General features: G+C 47.3%; 1 protein-coding gene across 1 annotated transcript in view; it reads left to right on the top strand.

Annotated features, from left to right (window-relative positions):
* The first annotated feature begins 1,094 nt into the window (after window positions 1-1,094).
* The window catches only part of CHST8 (carbohydrate sulfotransferase 8), a 517,055-nt gene continuing 512,149 nt past the window's right edge, over window positions 1,095-6,000 (top strand). Inside the window, exon 1 of the mRNA XM_073605770.1 lies at window positions 1,095-1,246. The gene's annotated coding sequence lies outside the window, so the exon portion shown is untranslated. The remainder of the gene's footprint in view (window positions 1,247-6,000) is intronic.

Here is a 6,000-nt window from a genome sequence, read left to right as displayed (position 1 = left end):
AAGTGGGGATGGGTTAAAATTAGATTTTAGGGTACAGGTTGGGGGGGGGGGCAGACCAGTGAGGACTAGTCTATATTTAGGGTGAAGTGAAGTGGGGGATGGGAATAGTCAGAGTTTAGGGTGCAGAATGGTGGCGGGGGGGGGGGGGGGTAGTGGAGGATGAGAATAATCTTTGGGGTGTCAGAGGATCAAGGAATGGTAATAGCCTGAGTGTGGAGGAGGGCTGTCAGAGGATTGGGGGATGGTAATAGTCTGAGTTAGGGTGGAGGAGGGGTGTCAGAGGATTGGGGGATGGTAATAGTCTGGGTTTGGGGGTGTAGGAGGGCTGTCAGAGGATTGGGGGATGGTAATAGTCTGAGTTAGGGTGGAGGAGGGGTGTCAGAGGATTGGGGGATGGTAATAGTCTGGGTTTGGGGGTGTAGGAGGGCTGTCAGAGGATTGGGGGATGGTAATAGCCTGAGTTTGGGGTGGAGGAGGATGAGAATAGTCTTTGGGGTGTCAGAGGATCAGGGAATGGTAATAGACTGAGTGTGGAGGAGGGGTGTCAGAGGATCGGGGGATGGTAATAATTTGAGTTAGGGGTGGAGGAGGATTGGGGGATGGTAATAGTCTGGGTTTGGGGTGGAGAAGGGGTGTCAGAGGATCGGGGGATGGTAATAGTCTGGTTTAGGGGTGGAGGAGGGGTGTCAGAGGATCGGGGGTGGTAATAGTCTGGTTTAGGGGTGTCAGAGGATCGGGGATGTTAATAGTCTGGTTTAGGGGTGGAGGAGGGGTGTCAGAGGATCGGGGGGTGGTAATAGTCTGGTTTAGGGGTGTCAGAGGATCGGGGGGTGGTAATAATCTGGTTTAGGGATGTCAGAGGATCAGGGGATGGGGTGCAGAGGGCAGACAGATGCCAGCAGCGGACCTGACACTTGCAGTGACGCTCTCGGACCGCACAGGGGGCGCTGTAGGGCAGCGCAGCGGACAGCTTGGCTCGGTGGTGCGCTTGATGCGCGCTCTCGGTGAGGCAGGCGCGCCCCCGGCCGCTGATCAGCGCAGCCCAGCTGTATAGCCGGCAGGATCGGGGCACTGAGCTCCGCACAGGGACCCCCCTGAGCCCCCCTCCCCTCCCCCCCGGACATGGCATAGCGCCCCCACCCGGCACTTCTCATAACTTCCCCGCACGGGGACATCTCCGGGATGTGACATCACCTGAGCGGGGAGCAGCGAGGAGAGCCGGACATCCCCCCCCGAGGAGCGCCAGGTGAGTGCGGAGCCCAGAGGGGCCCCAACATAGGGGGTCCTACAGAGCCGGGAACTTTATGTTGGTGAGAAGTGTCCGATCTGATTGCACAGATCTCGCATTGTTCTAGGAGTAGATTGCACAGATCTCGGATTGTTCTAGGAGTAGATTGCACAGATTTCACATTGTTCTAGGAGTAGATTGCACAGATCTCGCATTGTTCTAGGAGTAGATTGCACAGATCTTGGATTGTTCTAGGAGTAGATTGCACAGATCTTGGATTGTTCTAGGAGTAGATTGCACAGATTTCACATTGTTCTAGGAGTAGATTGCACAGATCTCTCATTGTTCTAGGAGTAGATTGCACAGATCTCGCATTGTTCTAGGAGTAGATTGCACAGATCTTGGATTGTTCTAGGAGTAGATTGCACAGATCTTGGATTGTTCTAGGAGTAGATTGCACAGATCTTGGATTGTTCTAGGAGTAGATTGCACAGATCTTGGATTGTTCTTGGAGTAGATTGCACAGATCTCGGATTGTTCTAGGAGTAGATTGCACAGATCTTGGATTGTTCTAGGAGTAGATTGCACAGATCTTGGATTGTTCTAGGAGTAGATTGCACAGATCTTGGATTGTTCTAGGAGTAGATTGCACAGATCTTGGATTGTTCTAGGAGTAGATTGCACAGATCTCGCATTGTTCTAGGAGTAGATTGCACAGATCTCTCATTGTTCTAGGAGTAGATTGCACAGATCTTGGATTGTTCTAGGAGTAGATTGCACAGATCTCACATTGTTCTAGGAGTAGATTGCACAGATCTTGGATTGTTCTAGGAGTAGATTGCACAGATCTCGCATTGTTCTAGGAGTAGATTGCACAGATCTTGGATTGTTCTAGGAGTAGATTGCACAGATTTCACATTGTTCTAGGAGTAGATTGCACAGATCTTGGATTGTTCTAGGAGTAGATTGCACAGATCTTGGATTGTTCTAGGAGTAGATTGCACAGATTTCACATTGTTCTAGGAGTAGATTGCACAGATCTTGGATTGTTCTTGGAGTAGATTGCACAGATCTCGGATTGTTCTAGGAGTAGATTGCACAGATCTTGGATTGTTCTAGGAGTAGATTGCACAGATCTTGGATTGTTCTAGGAGTAGATTGCACAGATTTCGGATTGTTCTAGGAGTAGATTGCACAGATTTCACATTGTTCTAGGAGTAGATTGCACAGATTTCACATTGTTCTAGGAGTAGATTGCACAGATCTCACATTGTTCTAGGAGTAGATTGCACAGATCTCGCATTGTTCTAGGAGTAGATTGCACAGATCTCGCATTGTTCTAGGAGTAGATTGCACAGATCTCGCATTGTTCTAGGAGTAGATTGCACAGATCTCGCATTGTTCTAGGAGTAGATTGCACAGATCTTGGATTGTTCTAGGAGTAGATTGTACAGATCTTGGATTGTTCTAGGAGTAGATTGCACAGATCTTGGATTGTTCTAGGAGTAGATTGCACAGATTTTGGATTGTTCTAGGAGTAGATTGCACAGATTTCACATTGTTCTAGGAGTAGATTGCACAGATTTCACATTGTTCTAGGAGTAGATTGCACAGATCTCGCATTGTTCTAGGAGTAGATTGCACAAATCTCGCATTGTTCTAGGAGTAGATTGCACAGATCTCGCATTGTTCTAGGAGTAGATTGCACAGATCTCGCATTGTTCTAGGAGTAGATTGCACAGATCTTGGATTGTTCTAGGAGTAGTTTGCACAGATTTCACATTGTTCTAGGAGTAGTTTGCACAGATTTCACATTGTTCTAGGAGTAGATTGCACAGATCTCGCATTGTTCTAGGAGTAGATTGCACAGATCTCGGATTGTTCTAGGAGTAGATTGCACAGATCTTGGATTGTTCTAGGAGTAGATTGCACAGATCTCAGTTCGGGGATTGGTGTTTTAGATGATTGTACAGATCGGGGATTGTCTGGTGGGATTTATAGTTTTCATAGAGTTTAGAAAGTTTCTCCTGTGTGGTGTGAGGAAGGTGTTCCCGGGGATCTGGCTAATATATATATATATCACTATATACAGGGATTGAGCACTCTGTGTATGTATATATATATATATATCTAGTTAGGCTCGTTGTCTCACATGTCATTTCTCGGGGATTGCCCTGAGATCAGGTCTGGCAGATCTGTATACAATGATAGGTGATCGGGGGGCTCCATCTCCACTGATCAGCACAGATGTGCTTCTACCTGGAAGTTCAACCTGTGAAGAGTTTTGGAACCCAATATTATAGAATTCCAAGGAGGGTCTCGTCCTCCCATCACACATGTATACTGTCACCTATAATTTCATGTCTCTGTATACAATCAGGGGGGGTCAGTACCTGTATCCCATCAGGGGGGTCATTACTTGTATACCATCAGGGGGTCAGTACCTGTATACAATCAGGGGGGTCAGTACCTGTATACAATCAGGGGGGTCAGTACCTGTATACAATCAGGGGGGTCAGTACCTGTATACAATCAGGGGGGTCAGTACCTGTATACCATCGGGGGGGGTCAGTACCTGTATACCATCAGGGGGGTCAGTACCTGTATACCATCAGGGGGGTCAGTACCTGTATACCATCAAGGGGGTCAGTACCTGTATACCATCAGGGGGGTCAGTACCTGTATACCATCAGGGGGGTCAGTACCTGTATACCATCAGGAGGTCAGTACCTGTATACCATTAGGGGGGTCAGTACCTGTATACCATCAGGGGTTCAGTACCTGTATACAATAAGGGGGGGGGGCAGTACCTGTATACCATCAGGGCGTCAGTACCTGTATACAATAAGGGGGGTCAGTACCTGTAAACCATCAGGAGGGTCAGTACCTGTATACCATCAGGGGGGGTCAGTACCTGTATACCATCAGGGGGGTCAGTACCTGTATACCATCAGGGGGTCAGTACCTGTATACCATTCGGGGGGGGTCAGTACCTGTATACCATCAGGGGGTCAGTACCTGTATACCATTCGGGGGGGGGTCAGTACCTGTATACCATTCGGGGGGGGGGGTCAGTACCTGTATACCATCAGGGGGGCCAGTACCTGTATACCATTCGGGGGGGTCAGTACCTGTATACCATCAGGGGGGTCAGTACCTGTATACCATCAGGGGGGTCAGTACCTGTATACCATTCGGGGGGGGGGGTCAGTACCTGTATACCATCAGGGGGGTCAGTACCTGTATACCATCAGGGGGGTCAGTACCTGTATACCATTTGGGGGGGGGTCAGTACCTGTACACCATCAGGGGGGTCAGTACCTGTACACCATCAGGGGGGTCAGTACCTGTACACCATCAGGGGGGGTCAGTACCTGTATACCATTAGGGGGGTCAGTACCTGTATACCATTAGGGGGGTCAGTACCTGTATACCATCGGGGGGGGGTCAGTACCTGTATACCATCGGGGGGGGGTCAGTACCTGTATACCATTAGGGGGGTCAGTACCTGTATACCATCGGGGGGGGGTCAGTACCTGTATACCATCGGGGGGGGGTCAGTACCTGTATACCATCAGGGGGGTCAGTACCTGTATACCATCAGGGGGGTCAGTACACATCAGATTACTAAACTCACACCTGAAGTTCTCTCCACTGATTTCCGGAACATGCTGAACTAAAATCTATACAACAGTTCTATCCTGATCACACTGGGGGGGGGGGGGGGGGGGATTTGTAGTAATATGGGGACACTTTTGTCTGTACCTAAAGTTTTTATTACAATGATGGTGACAGCAGTAATACTGATAGTAACAGTGGTGACAATGACGGTGACAGAAGTGATGATTGTGATGACAGTGATAGTGACAATAGTGGATTGTCAATATGTAGCGACACAGCCACTCGTATTCTCCACCAGCAGTGCGTGTGACAGACCTCCTGTGTAGCGTAATTTGAAGAGAGTTGTCACCCCGAGGACCGTCATGTCAGGATCACCGGGGGATTCCTTCAATGAAAGCTGCATATTGTATGTAAAGGTGTAAAACAGCTTTCTGAATGACAATAAAGTAACACTAAACTCCTAGTCTAAGAAAAGAAAAATCTATTCCAGTTTGTATTCCGATCTCAAAATTGTCCCTTTAATTGCCACTCGGACTTCCTGTTAGAGGGGTCCGTGTTCATTCTCCGGGGCCCCTCAATAGGTAGGAATGTAGCCACCCTCTCTTGCCCGGACTGTGAGATTTGTAGTGCACATAGATCAGTGCCCGTGACCGCAACTAACATGCACTACTCATTCCATTAAAAAAAAAAAAAGGACGTGAGGGGGGAAAAGGAGAGGTTCGGGAGCTCACAGAGAATATTACAAGGGGGCAGAAAAACACAGTAAAGAAACATTTTCATGAATAATAGACATCAAATTTGGATTCTTTTTGGAGAATATTGTTGGTGTCACTTTAGTATTGTGTGAGATTTCAGTGATCCGGGTTATATTTACTGTAACGCGTCTGCAGATCCTAACAATGAACTTCTTTTAGAAAGTGTTTTATGTCTGTTTAATAAATGCAAAAAAAAAAAAAAAAATCCTTGTTGATCCTTGTCAGCTGATAACTTCCTGTGTTTCTCAATCCGCACCAAATCCTATTATAAATCATTAAAAAAAAAATAAACAGAGAACATAAAGTAAATATATTTAAAAGATATAAATAGTATCTAAATACAAACATGATACAATGAGATTCATGCACACGGATTAAAAAAGCCTAACCAAAATC

The sequence above is a fragment of the Aquarana catesbeiana genome, linkage group LG11 (assembly GCF_042186555.1).
Source record: "Aquarana catesbeiana isolate 2022-GZ linkage group LG11, ASM4218655v1, whole genome shotgun sequence".
In the NCBI taxonomy this organism is placed as follows: Eukaryota; Metazoa; Chordata; class Amphibia; order Anura; family Ranidae; genus Aquarana; species Aquarana catesbeiana.
This window is presented reverse-complemented; position numbering and strand designations above follow the sequence as displayed.